This window comes from Microtus oregoni, unplaced genomic scaffold, assembly GCF_018167655.1.
Source record: "Microtus oregoni isolate MIOR12 unplaced genomic scaffold, Mior012 000106F_ref0000393, whole genome shotgun sequence".
NCBI classification, from domain to species: Eukaryota; Metazoa; Chordata; class Mammalia; order Rodentia; family Cricetidae; genus Microtus; species Microtus oregoni.
This window is the reverse complement of record NW_024544721.1, coordinates 1,307,512-1,330,241: the sequence shown is the minus strand read 5'-3', so window position 1 is coordinate 1,330,241 and position 22,730 is coordinate 1,307,512.

The window sequence follows — 22,730 nt, the reverse complement described above, 5'->3', positions numbered from 1 at the left end:
TATTGATACAAGCTAAAAATATATAAAGATACATTCTTATAGTTACTACCTAGTTATAATTATGAAAATTTAAGAAGGAAATATATTTCTTCATGACCAGGATCCAGGTTTAGAAAGTATCACCTCACTGTTTTAATCTTATTTTAAAATAATTTTTGGTAAACTCACTAAAGATGGAAGTCCACGGGATGAGTATTTATCAATTTCAGCAATCATATGATTATCAGATGGCTTAATATATGGTAACCAGCTCAAGGAGATGTAGTATTAGTACAGTAAAAATGAAAAAAAATGGCCATTCTAACAAAAACAATCTACAGATTCAATGAACTCCCCATTGAAATGCCAAAATAATTCTTCACAAATCTTGAAAGGGCAATTGTCAGCTTTATATAGAAACATAAACCCCAGAAAATATAAAACAATCCTGAACAATAAAATTACTGCTGGAGATATCATCATCCCTGCTTTCAAGTTGTACCATAGAATTCAAGTAATATAACCTGTATGGCATTGGAATAAAAACAGACATGGTGATCTACGGAATCAAACTGATGATCGAGACATAAGTTCAAATATATATGGTCACTTAGTATTTGATAAAGAAGCCAGAAACATACACTAGAAAAAAGATAGCATCTTTAACTAATGGTGCTGGTCTAACTGGATGGATTCATGTAGAAGAATTCAAATAGATCCACGCTTATCTCCTTGCACAAAAGTCAACACAAAATGCATCAACATCTTAAATATATAACCAGATGCACTTAATGTTACAGAATAGAAAGCAGGAAAGTCCTTGACTTCATTGAAACAGCAAAAGAATTTTTGAACAGAATATACCATTATCACAGCCACTAAGAAAAAAATTAAGGGATCTAACAAAACCGAAAAAGCTGCAAAGCAAAGGGCATGGGATTTGGATAAAGCATCAACCTATGAAAGAGAAAAGAATTATAACAACTTTAAAACTGATAGAGATCTACTACCCAAAAATATATGAAAATTAAAAAAAACTAGGTATCAAGAAAACTAATAACCCAATTAAAATGGGATACAGAACTGAACAGAGAATTTTGAAAATAAGAAACTTTAATGCCTGTGAAACACTTTAAAAATGTTCAACATCTTTAGTTTTCATGGATATGGAAATTAAAATTACTTTGAGACTTTATCTTACACCTATCAGAATGACTAAGATTAATAAAAGCAAAAGACAATTCATACTGTATTAAGGGAAAGACTCATCCATTGTTGGTAGAAGTGCAAATTTGTTCACCCCCTATAGGTGTTGCAGTTCCTTGGGAGGATGGAAGTCCACATACTTGAAAGGTCCAGTTATAGTACTGTCCTACTTAGGCATTCTATTGCTACAACAAAATACCATGACCAGGCAACTTGTATTTCTTATACTTCCATATCTCTCATTATCAAAGGTAGTCAATACAGGAAATCAAGCAGGGCAGAAATCTGGAAACAAGAGCTGATGTAGAGGCAAGGGGGGGGTGTTCTGCTTTGTCTTGTTCCTCAGGGCTTGCTCAACTTGCTTTCTTTTAGACCTCAGAACCACCAATCCCAAAATAGCATCACCCAAAATAGGTTAGACCTTCCTTTATCAATCACTAATTAATAAAATGTCCTACAGGCTTGCATATAACATGATTTATAGATGAATTTTCTTAATTGAGGTTTCTTCCTTTCAGATGACTCTACCTTGTATCAAGCTGCGATAAAGTTAAACAGCACAAGCTCTCTTGGGCATACACCTATATAAAACTTCATTCTACCACAGAAGCACTTCATCAACCATATTCACTGTTGTTCTGTTCACAATAGCCAAAAAGTAAAAACAACCTAAATGCCCTTCAAAAATAAATGGATAAAGAAAATGTGTTATATTTGCATAATAGAATATTACTCAACCATTAAAATGTTAAATCTCTCAGGTGGTCTTCCTTGATCAAACCTGATTTTTCTTAACTGAGAATGAATCCAAAGTCTCTCATTTCCTGGGAAAATAAAAGCAGAACCTCTTATCAAAAGTAAAAATGAAATCAAGTCACTTCAAAATACATAGGTTAGATTAATCCAGAAACAGTTATAATCAAACGTCTTTTTGCAGCGGTTCCTCAGTAATCAAACAATTCAAAGACAGCACAATAACATACACTATCCAGACTTTATGTATATTTTCCATATTTACATGCCTTTTATATTATTTTACTCCTTTTCCAAGGATTTAATTTTATTATTTTAAAATATTTTATTTCTTTTAAGACTGTCTATACATTCTCTTTACTCATTTAAGCTTATGTACATTTTTAGACACTCTGTAAACCATTTGTACATTTTTTGGCCTGAATATATATTTACTGCATATCTGTCTTTTTCTGTAAACATGAGTCTTTAAATTGCTAAGAGCCATAGTTAGGACAAAAGCCGTGGCTTTGGAAGCTGGCTTTTCCCCATTCTTTAGCTTCCTGAGAGTCTAGATTTATGTTGAAGGTTCTACCTGATGTTATATTTACCAATCCAGCTTTGGGAAGTTTCTGAGTTCATGCGGCCACCGAGTACGGTGCCACCTGATGCTCATAAACCTCATTTAAGTATTTGGTGAAAAGGCCTCTTAAAAGAGCCATGTGAATCTTGCTGCTAATGCTAACCATCTCTTACAGGAGACACACCTCTTCTTGCTACTGGCAAATATAGCCTATCCAAGAAAAAGCAGATAACAAGAAGCCATGTTTGACTCTCATTTTGTGTGTTTAGAACTTTTCAAAAAGCCTTTTCAGGTTTACTGTGGAAATTTTGGTTCTACATTGGGTGCCATATGTAATACCATCCTAATTTGTCGTATTAATTAAAAACCTGGAGTCAAATATTAGGGAGTAGAAGATGAAAGATCAGAGAAACAGCAGCCAGCTACTAGAATTCTTACCTCTCCAAATACTGAGACTGAACAGGCAAATCCTATCGCTATGAATCCTCAGAATGAATGCCATCTCTATGAAACCTCAGACTGAATCTTGAGCTCCTGTTTTCTCTCACATTATATTCCTCTCACTGCTCAGTCAAATCACCTATTGTCTTCACCACCTTAGTGTTGGGATGAAAGGTGTGAGCTACCACTGCTTGGCTCTGTTTTTCTTTTAAACTGAATCAATCTCATGTATCTCAGAGTGGCATTGAACTCAGATCTGTCTGCCTCTTTCTCCCAAGTGCTGGGATAAAGGTGTATACCACCACTGTTTGGCCTCTATGGCTAACTAGTGTGGCTAGCCCCACACTCTGATGTTCTGGCAAGTTTTATTTGTTAAAGTACAAAAAATATCATCACAGATGGGTAGCATGGAAACCTAATAAATTAGAAGCTTGCTAACACACACACACACACACACACACACACACACACACACACGCACACAGTGTGATCTAAATGAAATATCTAAATAATGTGGATCTCTGAGCCCCAATTTACATCCCTTGTCACCAAATGAAGCTTCTAGAACCGGTATTGGGTCTCATCTAATTGAGTTGTTCAAAGCAGTTCTATAGGAACCCTCAAAAAATCCAGGCTCTGGCCAAGTCTACAAATTGCTCTCTACAAAGTGATGCCAAAGAACTATTGCTGAACACAACACCTCTACAACTCATGGAAAATGGAAAAATCAAACTGTTACGTACGTAGACCCTTGACCACTGTGCTCCACTGTCTATGGTACAGGTTAGTACTATGATTTCCACCAAAGGAGAAATGTAAACACTAACCCTTTCATCTACAGTGATGTTCTACCTGTAATACATGCTAGGGCAATGGTGGCACAAACCTTGTGGAATTGACCAACCAACATCTAATTTTACCTAAGAACCCCTCCACAACACATAAAAAAAAACTGCTTGGGTTATCTGAGACTAAATAGTCCAGGGACCTAGAGTCAAACATAATATTACTTAAAAGAAGAAACAAGAAATATACCAATAAAATGACTAATGACATTCTTTCATACTCATAGATAAGTACCTTGCTTAACTCTCATTAAAGGAGTATCCTCCTGCAGCACATGGGAAACAAATACATAGATCAATAGCCAGGCATTATGCAGAAAGTGAATGCATTAGTCATGATTGTTTTGAGTAACAAAACTTACAGAATGAATGAATCTCTATGAATCTGTCTCTCCATATATATACATAATTATATATATACATAAATTATATATATAGCACATGTATATTTACATATATATGTGTAATTTTGGAGGATGACTTACAGGCTATAGTACAGATAATACAACAATGAGTTCCTATAAATTGAAGGTCAAAAAAAAAATCCAGTAGCTTTTTAGTCCACAAGATGGGATGTATCAATTGGTTTTCAGATTTTTCCAGAGTCACAGAGAAGTAGGCTCCAATACCAGTAAAAGAATGGAATTGCTTGTGAGGCCAGAACAAGCAAGCAAAGACCCAAAGCTTCCTTCCACATTGTCCTTATATAAACTTCCAACAGAAGACATGGCTCAAATTAGACGTGTGACTTCCCAATTCGTACATGTGGATTTAAAGTCTCTCTTCCCATCTCCAAGATCCAAATTAGAAGAGTTACTTCCCATTTCAAAATTAAGGAAATATCTTTCACATGTATGCCCTTCTATTATAGTATCTTAGTAAATTCTAGATGTAGTCAAGTTGACAACCACAATAGTTATCATGGTGAGATCACTGGGAACATCCAGTTCTAAATCAAATGGCTCATAATATTCTTCCCCCATCATTCAGGGAACCCTGAGGAAATGAAGCAGAAAGAGTGAAGGTGTGTAAGGGTCAGAGGGAGAGGATGACACCAAAGAAGAAAAGCTCTTTACATCAACTGATTAAAGGTTATATAAACGCAGAGACTGAGGCGGCAGGTACATATCCTGAATAGTTCTGCACCAGATGAGATTCTGGGCTTGAAAAGAGAAGTAAACACATACCCCCATCTTTAACACAGAAGCAATCTTCAATTGATAGACACTTTTAAATAAAAATTTTGTTTTCTTCAAGAAAGACTCATTGGGAAAAAAAAAGAAAAGAAAGCAAACTACTCTTAAGGATTAACTGCATGCATATGCCTAGTAGTAGATGATCAGCAGAAAACAAACTTAATGGCATTTTTGGAGGTTTCTTATCTCACAAAGTTTCAACAGGGCTTTCCGTTTTGATTTTATTAACTTCAATCTTTTTTATTATATTTTTAATATGTATATTTTCTTCTCTCTTTTTTGAAAGCTTTATTGAAGTAAAATTACTTTTACTAAGAATCTGTATATTTACTATGTAAAATCTAGTGGCTTTGATAACATTCATATGTATATGGATAAAATCCATCATGATGATTAAAATAATAACATGTCTGTCTTTCTAAACCTTTTCCTTACTTCCCTTTTGTGTGAGAAGTGTGAACACATTACCTAAGATCTACTCTAAAATTTTCAATATGGTGTTCAAATTATCACTGGTTATCTTTTTCACAGGAGCTTTATTCCCATTAGACAATTCTTCTTTACATTTCTGTACCGACTCTGCCAGAATCCACCCAACTTTTAATTTCTGTAAGCTTGACTATTTTGGATACCTCATATGAATGGGATCCCATAATATCTGTGCTTCTGTGCCTAACTTATTTCACTTGGCATATCTTTTGGGTTCTTCTGTGCTGTACTCAGAAGAATTTCCTTCTTTTTCAAGGTAGAGTAAATATTACTGTATGAATTACATTCTTTATCATTCTTTGCTTTTCATAAATTATAATCATATATTTATTTATTGGAGAGTGACAGTGCATGCTAAGGCTTTCATGTGGAGATTAGGTGTGTGGAAGAGAGAGGACAACATGTAGAACTTGGTTCTCTCCTATCATTTGGGTCCTAAAGGTCAAATTCCGGTCTTTATATTTGGGACAACCACCTTTTCTGATGATTCATCTCACTGGCACTCTTTTATTTGATAGACATTCATGTGGTTTCTATATCTTGAAAGCTGTGGATGCTGCTGCAGTGAGTGTGAGAATGCAGATATTTGAAATCTTGATTTCTGTCCTTTAGTTAAATACCCAGGAATGGCATCATAGTTTATTATATGGTTTTGAATCATATCTCACCATCAGTGCACAACGATTGAAATTTTTATATTTATTTTTCTCCCTTAGATTCTAACAGCCATCTGAACAGGCAGGAGGTGATAACTTATTGTGGTTTTTGTTTTTGTTGTTTGTTTAGTTTTTTTTTGTTATTTTGTTTCTTATTTTTTTAATGAGAAAAGGAGAAAAAAAAACAAGTTTCCACCTCCTCCCAGCCTCCCACTTCCCTCCCCCTCCTCCCACCCTTCTCCCACTCCTCCCATCCCTCTCCCCCTCCCCCCACTCCTCTCCCCCTCCCTCTCCAGTCCAAAGAGCAGTCAGGGTTCCCTGCCCTGAGGTAAGTCCCAGGTCCTCCCCCCTATGTCCATATCCAGGAAGGTGAACATCCAAACTGGCTAGGCTCCCACAAAGCCAGCACATTACGTAGGATCAAAACCCCGTGCCATTGTCCTTGGCCTCTCATCATCCCCCATTGTTCGCCATGTTCAGAGAGTCTAGTTTCATCCCATGCTTCTTCAGTCACAGTCCAGCTGGCCTTGGTGAGCTCCCAATAGATCAGCTCCACTGTCTCAGTGGGTGGGTGCACCCCTCGTGGTCTTGACTTCCTTGCTCATGCTCTCCCTCCTTCCGCCCCTCACTGGGACCTTGGGAGCTCAGTCCAGTGCTCCAGTGTGGGTCTCTGTCTCTATCTCCATCCATCACCAGATGAAGGTTCTATGATGATATGCAAGATATTCGTCAGTATTGCTATAGGACAGGGTAATTTCAGGTTCCCTATCCTAAGCTGCCCAAGGAACTAACTGGGGACCTAGGCTTGGGCACCTGGGAGCCACTCTAGTTTCAAGTCTCTTGCCACCCCTAAGGTGGCTCCCTTAACTATGAATTGTGGTTCCGTGCTCCCCTATCCAACCTTCCTTTATCCCAATCCTCCTTTATTCCCAAGTTCCCCCCCTCCTTCCCTTCTCCCTTTTCTCTCCCCATCTCCCCTTACCCCCATCCCACCCCACCCCCAAGATCCCAATTTTCTCCCTGGCAATTTTGTCAACTTCCCATTGCCAAGAGGACAACTATGTGTTTTTCCTTGGGTTCACCTTCTTACTTAGCTTCTTTAGGATCACCAATTGTAGACTCCGTGACCCTTATTTATGGCTAGAAACCAATTATGAGTGAGTACATCCCATATTCATCTTTTTGGGTCTGGGTTACCTCACTCAGGATAGTGTTTTCTATTTCCATCCATTTGCATGCAAAATTCGAGAAGTCATTGTTTTTTACCGCAGCGTAGTACTCTAATGTGTAGATATTCCACACTTTCTTCATCCATTCTTCCATTGAAGGGCATCTAGGTTGTTTCCAGGTTCTGGCTATTACAAATAATACTGCTATGAACATAGTTGAACAAATGCTCTTGTCATATGATAGAGCATCTCTTGGGTATATTCCCAGGAGTGGTATTGCTGGGTCCAGGGGTAGGTTGATCCTTATTGAAGTTTTTCCTTTCTCCCATTCCTCATTCTCTCCTTCTGCCACTCCTCTTGCCCTAACACACTACACACTCAGTCTCTCCTCAAAAAAATAGAAGGACTCCAAAGGACATCAATCAAACATAGCATAATATACTACAGTAAGTCCAGGTGTATGCAATTAAATCAAGGCTGGACAAAGTGACCCAGTATGTGAAAAAATGATCCCACAAGCATACAAAAGAAACACTCTCTCACTGTTCGGAGCCCAAAAGAACATCAAGGCATTCAGCCATAATATATAAGAAAATCTAGGTCAGATTCTACAGGCTCCCTGATCTCTATGAACACACATGAGTCTTGCTCAGTTGATTCTGTATGTTGTGTTCAGTCCCAGTCCCCTCTGGTTCCTCCAAACTTTCCTTCCTGTCTTTTTCAGGACTCCCTGAGCACTGCCTAATGTTTGTCTCTGAAATTCTGCATCTGCTCCCATCAGTTGCTGGTTGAAATCTCTCTGATCGTTTTGATGAGAATTCTGCTAGACTCTTGTCCCAAAACACTCTGCAGGCAGGAAAAACCGTATGTTTAAGGTTTCGTGGGTGTTGGTACCCTACTCCCTCTACTTGAGGCCTTATCTATTTAAAGAAGATGACCAGTTCAGGCTCCTGTCACCCATTATTAGGAATCTTTAGCAGGGTTACTTTCATAGACTCCGTTCCACCTTGCTCCCCAAATGCCTCTCAATTCCAGTTGTTTCTCCCAGTATTTTCTTCCTCCCTATCTCAACTTAATCCCTCCTGTACCCAATCCCACATGTTCACGAGTTCACCCACTAAACCTAATATTTTCCCCATCCAAGGGAGATCCTTGTGTACCACTCCCTAAGCCCTCCTTGTTACATAGTCTCTCTTGGTCTGTGGACCATAGCAAGATTATCATTTACTATACACCTACTATCAACTTATAAGTGAGTATGTGCTATGTTTGCTGGGCCTGGGCTACCTCACTCAGGATGATGTTTTCTAGTTAAGAATTCAATACCTTGCAATAAAATATAAGTGTTCATATATATTTTTATTGAGCTCTACATTTTTCTCTGCTTCCCTCCCTGCCTCTCCCCTCCCCTCAACCCTCTCCCAAAGTCCCCATGCTCACAATTTATTCAGGAGATCTTGTCTTTTTCTACTTCCCATGCAGATTAGATCCATGTATGTCTCTCATAGAGTCCTCATTGTTGTCTAGGTTTTCTGGGATTGTGGTTTGTAGGCTGGTTTTCTTTGCTTTATGTTTAAAAGACACCTATGAGTGAGTACATACATGAGATAATTGCCTTTCTAGGTCTGAGTTATCTTACTTAAAAAGACTTTTCTAGCTCCATACATTGATTTATGTGTATTTTCAATTAATACATTTTATTCTCTCTCAGTCTATGTCTACAGTCACGAAAACATTGAAAGAGTGAAGTGAAACAATAATAATATGATCAAGCTGGCCAATCTAAGAAGTGTACAATTTGTTGATTCTCAAATACTACATCAAGTATGTATTGCGTTTATGGGAATAAAGACATGAATATATGAAAATCCTTAGTGTGTAACCTAGCACTTGTTTTCAAATGATTTCTTCTAACAAATCTGGGGGGGGGCGTAAAAACTTAATACTATGCAAGTTACTTATAAAGATTCCTTTTACCTTAAAAATAAAGTTTTCTCGTCTTTTGTTAAATCTGTTTTTAATATTTATGTTTGAACACCCCAGAAAGGTTACTGCAACAGTTTATTACCAAACACAACTGATTTTAATTATTAACCTCTCTTACTGTAAATTATGATGGCAATGATCTGCACATTCTAATTTAAACATGGGCTTACTTTTAGCAGACTTCTTGTAATAATGAAGAGGCAACAGATTATCCTCAGAGGGGCAATATACTGTACCACCAATCACATGTTGCATTTCCTCCTCTTATTTTTTTAACTGCAAAATGTGATTCCAAAAAGATGTTATTAAGCTATAACACCTTTGTCATTTTGAAGCTCTAGGCACTTAAAGTGCTGAATTTTAATTACTTTTTTATATTCTGCCTGTGCCCTGTTTCCTTACTGTATGTAAAGTTATTAAAGCTGTCTTCTTCAATTTCTTCTCTACTTAGGAAGCAATGACAAAAAGAAGAAAGAGATTACCTTTAATCTCAAAAAGCTAAACTCAATGCAGAACTAAAACAGTAGAATACATAACAACAATAAGCGTACTTTTCCAAAGGTAGTTTACGATCATTGAGTGGTCACTAAAAAAGCACTAAACTGGAAGTATGTGACAACCTAATGGACCCAGGCTCAATTTCCTCTATAGATTGTTGATCCTTTTTTTCCCCCCTTTGGATGCTGGAATGAGAATGGAGAACATTTGTTTAGTGAACTACATAAGAGAAAAAGACACATTAAGACACAGGTGGCAATTAGATTTGGCACTACATTTTCAAAAAGTACTATCAAATAAAGTGTTTTATAAAACAGAAAAGAAAATTTCTTGATGGGATGTTTTCTTTTTTACTCAGGATAAAATTAAATATGTTCAGGGGTCTAATATATCTTTGTCTTTACTTAACATTAAAATAGGGATGAGAATTTTCAAGCATTTGTACTTCATTGCTCCCATGCATTTTGGGGTTTGTATTTGTTTATTCAGTCTTCCAACTTCTGAGCCGAAGATTTTGAATTACATGCATCTGAGACCACACATTATTGCCCTTTGCTGAATTTTTCTGTATTTTCTTGAAGTTTCCCTGAAATTTAATCTTTCATTATTATCTTTCTCATTCCTTTATATCAAGTTGTACAAACTAGAATGAAATTAGGCTTAAAAGTTCTATTCACCTAGATCAATGCAATTACAACCAACCATCAAAAATAATCCTTATTTTCTTTGATAGTGTACAGGTTGTAAGAATGTATTATATCCTACCCATATTAAAAATTATTTTCAGAGAAAACCCACCAATCAGGAAGTAGACGGGAGAACTGCCTCAAGTATTCACCCCCATCCATGTCGTCCATTGGGCTTTGTTTCTCACCTCACTCTGTTGCCTAATCCCATGAACATGAGCATCCTCCCCATGGCCAGTCCTTCCTCACAACCCCAGAAGATAACATAGGTACAGGTGAAAAACACACCACTTGGAAGAATAGGCACTATCACAGGCCATACCAGTTGGAAGAACAGATGTCTAAACACTGCTTTAATAATACATTCAACAACCAAACATGTAATATGGAACCCCCATAATCCAGCAATCCTACAACAGCAAGACCTGAACATTCCAATGCAGCTTAAATATAAGAAAACAAACATTTTGAACATGACAGAGGCTCTTAAAGAGGAATTAAAGAATTCCCTTAAAGAAACTGAAGAAAAGACAAGGAAAAATTTGGAAGAAATCAATAAACCCTATAGACAAAGTCAAGAAAAAAACAATAAAGCAGGTGAAAGAAACATTTAAGACTCAAAAACTGATATGGAAACACTAAATATACACCAACTGAGGGAGTTCTGAAAATGAAAAATCTGAGGAAATAAATAGGAACTAGAAATGCAAGCATTACCCACCAGAACATAAGAGATAAAAGAGAGAATCTCAAGTGTTGAAGATACGATGGAGGAAATAGATTCATCAGTCAAAAAATGTCAAATATGGTAAAATCCTAACACAAAATATCCAGGAAATCTGAGACACCATGAAAAGACCAAACCTAAGATTAATAGGAATAGAAGATGGATAAGAATTCAGACTCAATGACACACAAAATATATTTAAGAAAATCATAGATAAAAGCTTCCCAACCTAAGGAAAGACATACCTGTAAAGGTACAAGAAGCTTATAAAACAACAAATAGGCTGGGAAAAAAGTCTCGCCACACAATAATCAAAACACTAAACATACAGAGTAAAGACAGAATTTTAAGACCTACAAAGGAAAAAGACCAAGAAACATATAAAGAAGCCATATTGGAACTGTACCTGACTTCTAAATGGGGACTCTAAAAATGAAAAGATGGTCCTGGACAGATGTTTAAACAATACCTATCCACAAATACAGCACTGCAGAAATTACTAGTAGAGAAAACACTAACCCAAGGAACTCAAGTACATCCATGAAAATACAAGAAATAATCTCACAACAGCAAAATCCAAAGAAGGGAAGCAAGCGTACTACCACCAACAACAACAAAACCTAAATATAACAGTAAATAACAATCACTGGTCAATAATATCCCTTAATAGCAATGAACTCAATTTGCCAATAAAATATTGCAGGCTAACAGAATGTATACAGCAAATAACCCATCCTTTTGCGGCATGTAAGAAACACACCTCAACTTCAAAGACAGGCATTGCCTCAAAATAAAGGGTTGGAGGAAGATTTTCCAATCAAATTGGGCTAAGAAGCAAGCTTTTGTTGCTATCCTAATATCTAACAAAACAGACTACAAACTAAAATTAATCAAAAAAGATGGAGAAGGAAATTTCATATCCATCAACGACAAAGCCATCAAGATGAAGTCTCAATGCTTAAATCACACATCAATCCATACACATTAATAGTGGGAGACTTCAAGACCTGATTCTTACCAATGGACAGGACTGCCAGATAGAAATTTAACAGAGAAACAAGGGATTGACATCTATAGGATATTTCATCCAAAACCCAAAGGTATACCTTCTTTGCAGCACTTAATGTCATATAAAATTGACTACATAGTCATAAAGGAAATCGCAACAAATACAAAACTTTGGAGTAACACCTTGTATCTTATTGGACCACTCTGGGTTTTAGTCAAAGCTCAACAACAACACAAACTACAGAAAACTCACAAACTAAAGGAAATTGAGCAACTCAACTGAGCCAGGCCTGGGTCAAGGAAAAAAATAAACAAATTCATGACTTTGTGGAATTTAATGAAAATGAATCCACAGTATATCCAAACATATGGGACATAATGAAAGCAGGGCTAAGAGGAAATTTCATAGTACTAAATGCCTACATAAATAATTTGGAGAAATATCACATGAGTAACTTAACAGGAAAACTGAAAGTCCTGGAAAAAAGAAAGCAAAGTAAATAAAGAAGAGTAGACAGCCGGAAATAACCAAAATCAGGCAGAAATCAATAAAGTTGCAACAAATGAACAACAAAGAATTAATGAAACAAAGAGTTGGTTCATTGAAAAAGTGAAAAAGATAGATAAGCCCTAATTCAAACTAAGCAAAAGGCAGAGATAGAATATTCAAATAAAAATATCGGAAACAAAAAGGGGAATTTAACAGCAGAACCTAAAGAAATCCAAAGAATCATTAGCTCATATTTCAAAAATGTGTTCTTTACAAAATTAGAAAATCTAAAAAAACCTGACAACTTTCTTGATAGGTACAACATACCAAAATAAAATCAAGGCCAGATAAACAATTTAAATAGACCTGTATCTCCTAAGAAAATAGAAAGAGACATTAAATGCCTTCCAACAACAACAACAAAACAAAATTTCAGGGCCAGACGGTTTCAGCAAAGGTTTCAAATTTCCAAGAATTTCAAAGAAGGGCTAATACCAATACTCATCATAGTGTTCTATACAATAAAAATAAAAGGAATATTGTCAATTTTTTATGAGTCCATAGATACCCTGATGTCCAAACTGAAAAAAAATGCAATGAAAAGTAAATTACAGACCAATCTCTCTCATTAACATTTATGAAAAAGCACTCAATAAAATAATGGCAGACCTAATCCAAGAGCACATCAAGAAGTATCATTCACCATTATCAAGTAGATTTTATCCCAGAGATGCAGGGATGGATCAACATACAAAATTTTGTCAATATAATTCACCATATAAACAAACTGAGAGAAAAATAATCACATGATCTTCACATTAGATGCTAAAATCCTTTGACAAAATCCAACACCCCTTCATGGTAAAGGTTCTGGAAAGTTCAGGAATACAGGGGAAATATCTAAATGCAAAAAAAAAATGCAACGTACAGTAAAACAACAGCCAACACTAAATTAAACAGAGAGAAACTCAAAGCAATTCCACTAAAATCAGAAACAAGAGAAGGCTGTCCACTCTCTCCATATCTATTCAATATAGTACTCAAAGTTCTAGCTAGAACAATCAGGCAATAAAAGGAGATCAAGAGGATAGAAATTGGAAAGGGAGAAGTTAAACTTTTGCCATTTGCAAATAATATGATAGTATACATAGGTGACTCCAATAATTCTACCAGAAAACATCTACAGCTGATAAATACCTTAAGTAATGTAGTAATGTGACTAGATAAAAGATTAACTAAAAATACTCAGTAGCCCTTTATTTATTTATTTATTTATTTATTTATTTATTTATTTATTTATTTTGGTTTTTCGAGACAGGGTTTCTCTGTGGTTTAGGAGCCTGTCCTGGAACTAGTTCTGTAGACCAGGCTGGTCTCAAACTCACAGAGATCCGCCTGCCTCTGCCTCCTGAGTGCTGGGATTAAAGGCGTGCACCACTACCGGCAAATTTAGTGGCTGGAGAGATAGCGTGGGTGCTGGGAACAGAACTCTTATATTTTTGGTTGTGAACCTACTCAGTAGCCCTCTTATATACAATTGATAAGTGGTGTAAGAAAGAAATCAAAGAAATAACATCCTTTACAATAGTCACAAATTATATATAATATTTATAATATATATAATATTTTGTGGTAACTCAAATCAAAGAATGGAAGTCTTATATGACAAGAATTTTAAGCTTTTGAAGAAAGGAATTGGGGAAGAGATAGAAAATGGACAGATCCTCCATGCTCACAGATCAGTAGGATCAATATAGTAAATATGGCAATCTTACCAAAAGCAACCTACAGATTTCATGCAATCCCCATCAAAACCATAGCACAATAATTCACAGACTTCAAAAGATCAGCACTCAACTTTATATGCAAAAACAAAACAACACATGATAGTTAAAACAATCCTTTACGGTAAAGGAACTTCTGGATTCTGAAAGTATCACCATCCCTGACTTCAAGCTCTACTATAAAGCAAAAATAATAAAATCAGTTTGGTCATGGCTATGCTTTATGTCATGTGCCTCAGAGGTCAGTCTTGGCCCTAAAACTGTGTATAATTATGTTCATCAAACCTCTGTGCTCCCTTTTTCATTCAGTTTATAGATAGACTGAGAATCTTCTTGAGTCAGGTCAGGGGCCCACCCATTAGAATTGGTAGGTCTCTTATATGTCGATCTCTTGTCTGCAGATATTATCAGGAAGAATTAACTTCTCTATTGTGTCAGCCATGATATCTTTGAATATTTAGTGTTAAGGACTTCACTTCTAAAACCCAATTCCATAGTATTATGTTAAATACCCTTGCCATATTTAAAGGGTAAACAGTAGTGAAAGGTTTCTCAAAGAGCAAACTCCCAGTAGCTTCAGCAGAGAAAGAGAACGCAGAATTCCTAGGTCTCTGTACGTTGCTCCAGAATGGGAACTGTTCCTCGAGAGCAGAACTAAAACAGCAGAAAGGGTAACAACAAGGGATTGGCAGGAATGAGAAGGGCAAATATTCAGGTGTGTTGGTGCTGATTGACAGTTGTGAGCAATCTTGCTATCTTCCAGGATGTACAGAAGATGATAGGGGATGATTCTTCCAATTCTTAACCACGTGGAAGAATATGTCATATATAAAAGAAAACAATGAAAGTGATTATTTTACATCAAATTATATGGATTTATATTTAATAGGTTTATAAAAATCTTTCTTTTTTAAAATAAGAATTTCATTTGGGGAAAATCTCAGCTATAGTTGATTTTGTACATCTTCTTATCTGATTTTTTTTTACTTGCATTTGAGTTAGTATGGCTGAAAAATGCTAATAAAAAGTAAAACTGAAAAAAAAAAACAGGTGAGTCAATGAAACCAAATAAAGACCCTGAAATAAATCTACACACCAGTGAACACCTGATTTTTTACTAAGAGGCCAACATTATACAATGGAAAATAGAAAGTACCTTTAACTATTACTATTTAAAATTGTTCCTTATATGGTGATATTTAAGATATTCATCAGTCTGACTACAGAGCAAAGCCAGTTCAGCACCCTCTCCTCTATTGCTTAGGGTCTTAACTTGGGTCAACAACATTAATTATAAATAGCCTCATTTCTTTACACCAAAGACACTGGCTGAATGGAATAAGAAACTTTCATCTTTCTCTTGTCTATAAGAAACATCTTAGTTTTAAAAATAGACACCTCCTCAAAGTAAAATGATGAGTAAATTACTCCTATCAAATGAGACCACAACATAAATAGGCACTGCTAATCTAATATCTGACAAAATAGGCTAACAACTAAATAATTAGAAAAAATGTGGGGACACTTCATTCTAATCAAGGGAACAGTTATTATCCTTAACATCAAACTCTAGTGCACAGAATTTCATAAATAGTTTATAACTGGTGATATTCTATATAATCATCAGTGTGATAGTTCAGGTACCCTCTACTCTGCTGCCCAAGGACCTAGCTGGGGACATCCTGTGGACACCTGGGATCCCCTCTAGAGCCAAGTCTCTTGCCAATCCTAAAATGGCTCTTTTAATGTAGATATCTTCTTCCCTGCTCCTATATCTGCCCTTCCTCCATCTACACCCTCCCACTACACCAAGCTCTCTCAAGTCTTTCCCTACTCCGTTCCCTTCCCCCTCTCTCCTTCCCCAAACCCCACCCCCACCCCTACCCCCACCCCCATGCTCCCAACTTTTACCTGGCGATCTTGTTTGCTTCCAATTTCCAGAAGGATCTTGAAGGTGTAAGTCACAAACAATGCCACACCAGTTTGGAATTATGATTAATAGGGTGGTATTTATTTAAGGGGGGAAAAACTTACGGATCACTGTCCCAGGCAATAGCCCTCTATGCAACCAGGAAGGGAGTCTAGTCACTGGTGGAGCAGGAAGTGAGGAGAGAGAGGAGAGGGATGTGGCCGCTTTTTTAAAGGGAGAGAGACCACACCCCAATGGGTTGCTATCTCAGCAGCTATAGGCTGGAGGAGCGGGAGGACCTCCCGCAACAGGATCTACATATGTTTTCCTTTGGGTTCACCTTGTTATTTGGTTTCTCTAGGCTTGTGAACTATAGGCTTAATGTCCTTTGTTTATGGCTAGAGTCCATTAATGAGTGAGTACATAGAATCTTCTTCTGGTGATGGATGGAAATAAGAGACAGAGACCATCATCAGAGCAATGGATTGTACCCCCAAGGTCCAGTTGAAGAGCAGAAGGAGGGAGAAGATGAGCAAGGAAGTCAGGACCGTGAGGGGTTGGTTCAGCCAACTGAGGCAGTGTGCCTGTTCTAATGGGAGCTCACCAAATCCAGCTGGACAGGGACTGAATGAGCATGTGATCAAACCAGACTCCCTGAATGTGGCTGACAATGGGGAATGACTGAGAAGACATTGATAAAGGCACTGGGACTCGTTTCTACTGCATGTACTAGCTTTTGGGGACCCTATTTGGATGCAGAGCTTCCTAGGCCTGGATGTAGCAGGGAGGGCCTTGGACTTCCCATAGGGCAAGGTTCCCTGTCCTCTCTTAAGCAGGGAAGGGGAAATGGTGGGGGACAATTCTGTATTCTGTTGATTACATTTTAAATAAATGCTGATTGGCCAGTAGCCAAACAGGAAGTAGAGGTGTGGAAATGAGAAGAAGAGTATTCTGGGAAAAAGGAATTTTCCTTGGCAGTCCTACCCAGACCACCAAAGAAGCAGGATGTGACCTGCCCACTGAAAATGGTACTGAGCCATGTGGCTAACATAGATAAGAATGATGGGCTATATAAGTTATAAGACCTAATAAGAAGCCTGAGCTAATGGGCTAATCAGCTTATAACCTAATATAGACTCTCTGTGTGATTTTCTCTGGTACTAAATGGCTGGGGGACTAGGCGGGACATAAGCCCCCACAAGCAGGCACTAATGCTACAACTTTTACCATATTAGAGAACACTGAATGGAACAGAAAATTTAGAGGTGATATGTTTGACCTTCTGTATATGTGTTGCTCACTCTGTAGACCAGGCTGTCCTTGAACTCACAGATATCTGCCTCTCTCTGCCTCCCCAGTGCTGGAATTAAAGTATCTGCTACGCCACACATTGAACTCACAGAGATCTGTCTGTCTCTGTTTCCTAGGCGTTGGGAATAAAAGTGTGTGCTACTATACCTTGAAGTCACAGAGGTCAGTTTACTTCTGTCTCCCAAGTGTTGGGATTAAAGGTGTGTACCACCACACCCAACTACTCTCTTTCTTTTTTTTATTTTAAGGACTTTAACCTGTTTTTTTTTTCAAGCCTGCATATATTTTTTTAATACACAGTAAACCATTTAGAGGTTTTCTTTGTCTTTTAATCTCTCTTTACTGTATGTCACTCTTTTTCTGACTACATGAGTCCTTAATTAGCTAAGCAATATGGAGAGGATTAAAGCCGTGGCTTTGATGGCTGGATCCAGCTCATTATTTAGCTTTCCAGCCTCATGGCAGAAGTACAACTGGAGCTATTTTTATTGCCACAACTCTATAGTGGTTCAAGGTCCCTGCCAGAACTAATGGGCCAATCAGTTTATATCTAATGTAGGCTCTATGTGTGATTTTCTTTGGGGCTTACCGGCTGTGGGGATTGTGCAGGACAGAAACTCCAAGAAGCAGCAGCTCCTCTTGTTATAGAATGTAGCCCAACATGGGGCAACTACATCCACATAAATCCTGAGACAGCTAGGGAAGTAATTTTAGAACAAAATAACAGCATTACACGTGGTTTCTTGGTAGCAGCAATTTTCAGGTCTCCTCTGCTCACTAGAGGCAAGCACTCTCATTTAAGAGAGGCTCCCTGACTCAGCTTTAGCTGCAAAACGTTGCAGCTCTTTAATAGGTCCTGCCACAAAATGCTTAAATGGTGTTAATGAAAAACTGAATGCATGCTTTTTGGTCTTCAGCTGTAGCAGGAAAAAAGCTTTCCTATTTTAAAATGCTGGCTTTCTGGACCATCCTGCCAGGGCAAACTCTGACTCTTTCAGGCATGTGGTCTGACTAAGGAACATTTGAGTGTGGTTTGTGAGCAGAGCACACTGCTGCAGCTTGCTTGCTGGCAGGGACCTTGAAACGCCATAGAGTTGTGGCAATAAGCATGGCTACAGCCAATTCCTCTGCCATGAGGCTGAAATCTCAGAAAGCTAAGAAATGGGCTGGATCCAGTCATCAAAGCCATGACTTTAATCTCCTCTACATTGCTTGGTAAATTAAACACTCATGTGGTCAGAAAAAGAGAAATATACAGTAAAGAGAGATTAAAAGACAAAGAAAACCTCTAAATAGTTTACTGTGTGTTAAAAATATATGCAGGCTTGAAAAAAGGGTTAAAGTCCTTAAAATAAAAAAGGAAAAAAAGAGAGTAGTTGGGTGTGGTGGTACACACCTTTAATCCCAACACTTGGGAGACAGAGGTAGACTGACCTCTGTGACTTCAAGCTGTGGTAGCACACACCTTTAATCCTAATGCCTGGGAGGCAGAGACAGGTGGATCTCTATGAGTTCAAGGATAGCCTGATTTACAGAGGGAGTTCCAGGAGAAAGATATCGGAGAACCTGTCTCAAAAAGTAAAAGTAAAAATAAAAGAAATAGAGGTTAAAATAAAGCCACCTAAAAATGGAAAACACACAGGGAATATTGATACTCTATGTTATTATGCTCTCTTTGAATTGTTTGAATGCTGAGGAAAGAGCAACAGCTGCTAAAAGATATTTGTTTATAAATGCTGCTAAATTAATCCAAGATAGGTATTGTGAAAATACCTTGACTTCAAAATTGAAGTCAAAGTTATGTTACTTTAGAGAAGAGATTTTGCTTTTGTTTCCACAGGAAATGAGAGTTCGTGGATTTATTCTGAGTTAAGAAAAATCAGGTTTGATCAAGGAAGACCACCTGAGAGATCTCTGGAAGAAACAGATAGCCCAGATGTCTGAGTTCTACATCCAGCACAGATTCAATATGCTGACTGAGATGATCAAGCCTCACAGGATACTCCGGTCAGGACTTGATCATAACTCAATTTTCTTTAGGGCCCCATAAGACTGTCAGTGCCCCCAACCAGCCATAGGTATACTGGAATACTATGCCCACATTCCCAAGAAATGGACTATGGATATTTTCCTTTGTTTAAAAAAAGAGGTAAAAATGGTGTGGGATAATTGTCTGTATTCTGTCAATCATGTTTTAAATAGACGCTGATTGACCAGGCATGATGTATATAGGTGGGGCAATGAGAACAGGAGAATTCTAGGAACCCACAAGCCCATTCCTAGCAGTTCTGCCCAGATCACCAAAGAGGCAGAATGTGATCTGCCCCACTGAAAAAGAAACCAAGCCATGTGGCTAACTTATACAAGAATAATGGGTTAACATAAGTTATAAGAGTTAATAAGAAGCCTAAGCTAATGGGCCAATCAGTTTATATCTAATGTAGACTCTATATGTGATTTTCTTTGGGGCTTATTGACTGTGGGACCTTTGCAGGACAGAAACCCCAACAAACAGCAGCTCCTCCTGTTACATAAAGTAACAAAAATATGATTTTACTTGGATAACATAACATAAGTATAATGCCTAGAAACCTGCAATATGCTGAATTAAGAAGTCACAAATTATCAGCATGAGGCAGTTAGAACTAGGTTTAAGGTAAACAAACACAAATAATTTTTCAGCCATTATAAGAAGTGTAATTTGAACAGATGTAACTTATAGAACAGCAGCAAACAGATTAAACAAATTTTGTTTCGGATGAAATCCAAGAGAGAAGAAAACTTGAAGCCCATAGAAGCAGTGCCTAGCAGTTCTTTCATAGTAATTCTACCTTACCGAGTAGAAATAAATAAAAAAAAACCTGTTTTTTTTAAAAATTTAAAAAGTGCACAGAACTTGTGGTGATTATGTGAACCAAAAGTGTCAATGTTTTCAAAGACATGAGAAATGTGTGTTACAGCATGGAAGATTTCATCTAAGAAAAAAGTCTGATATAGTTAAGATGCCAAGTTATTTCTGTTTTCCATATATCAAGGCATTGGTATTGACTATAACAAAAAATGTATATCTTTTGCCACTACATGATCTAACAGTAAAAATAGAATAAATATTTTGTTTTATTTATTGACATACATTTGTTTCATAAAGTATGTGCTGATTATGATTTTCCTTTCTTGATTTCATTCCAGATCCTCCCCTCTGCCACATCCTTCCAACTACACACCTTCTTTCTCTCTTTAGAAAATAGACAAATAACAAAACAAATAAACCAAAATAAAACAAAGCAAACAAACTGACAGATTAAAAAAAATTCAAAGTAAAATATACACAAAGAGACAGACCACCTACATCCACACACAGAAATCAATAAAAATCACTAATTTTGGAACCATAATAAAAAAGCAAAAGTGAAGTATGGTAAAAATGTTTAAATAAAGCATTATGAGACAAGAAATCAACCACCACAAATAGCTTGGAGCTTCTAGACCAAGACAGATGTGCTGAGGACAGCCACATCCCTTCTCCATGTGTCTTGGCCTAGGTAGGCAGAAATCAACAATGAGCCTGCCCAGTATCTGGCACCATTTAGGTGAATAAGTACAGGGTGGGGAAATGGGAGACAGAAAGGCAGAACAATTCATGTGCTGGCAAGAGAGGCAGATCTGAGGAGGCAAGAGTAGTGAGGAATGGGCTAAAGTAGATAGCCTGTTGCCACAGGGTTATAGTGATGTCTAGAGCCATGTGTTGATCTTCGGCCCTGATGCAGTCATGGTGCTAGTGTTGATGTCCATGGCTACTGCTGCCATCAAAGGCCAAATAGATGCCCAGAGTTTGGGCTGCCACCTGGGGACATGTTGGTAATCAAGAACCACATTGTCACTGGTGCCATGCAATACTGGGTGAATTACAATGTCAGCTAAGACCACGATGATATCAGGAACAAGATTGTTGCCATAGACCATGTCTGGGACCATGGTCCTACCACAGACTGTCTGTGCTAATGACCTCAGCTCATGCTGCCAAAACAAATGCCACACAGATGCTCAGGATCTGGCCTGCCACCTGTAGTCATATAAGTGTCCAAGGACGTTGGAGCAGCTGAGCTCATACAGATCTGAGTAAAGTGTGCTGCCTCTTGGTGCCATGGAGTTGTATGGGCCTGTGCTTTGGCCAGGGCTGTGTCTGGGTCAATGGCTCTGCTGCAACTAGGGTCTGTATTGATGTCTGTGAATCATATTGCCATAGAAAGTGGCAACATGAGTGGTTTTCAATTAGAGATAGCTTCTGGGTACCCATGTTCACTTCCCATTTCAGCAATGGGACCTCATCTATCCTGGTCCTCTTCAAGACCTGTGCATGCTGCCATAGTCATTGTGAGCTCATTTGTGTATCAATTCTATTGTGCCCAATAGAATTTCCTTGTTGGTTCAGTTTCCTTGGTGTTTTCCATCCCCTCTGGTTGTTACAAGTTTTCCACCTTCTCTTCTGCATAGTTCCCTGAGCACCAAGGGGAGGGGTTTGATGAAGACATCCCATTTAGAACAGTATTCAGAGGATTCTCCTGTATATTGTTTAGTTTTGGGTGGCTGTAGCGTAGGGTCCCAAAATAGTTTTATAATTATTTGCATTTTATTCAATATGGTAATGATTCTAGAACAAAATGATTGTGGGTATATATATTGACATTAGCTTAAATTGTGAAATAATATTTCAAAATTCCCATGAAAAAGTTATATGTTCTTAATTTTCTAAGATGCCTATAGGTTGGTATGAATTTTCGACAGCAAAATATGGATGTTAATGCTGACTTGTGGTGTTACAAAACCTTTTAATAGCATAATACAGAAAAGTAAACTAGTCAGGGCTGTACAAAGGATAGTGACTATTTTTTCAAATAGGAACATGAAGATGATAGGAACCTTTCAAGATCTGACTATATATACAGTGGTAAAGATAACAAATAGTGTTTATAAGAGATTTTAATATGCTATGGATTTGCTATATTTATTTTAATTTTATAAGTTTGTGAAATAA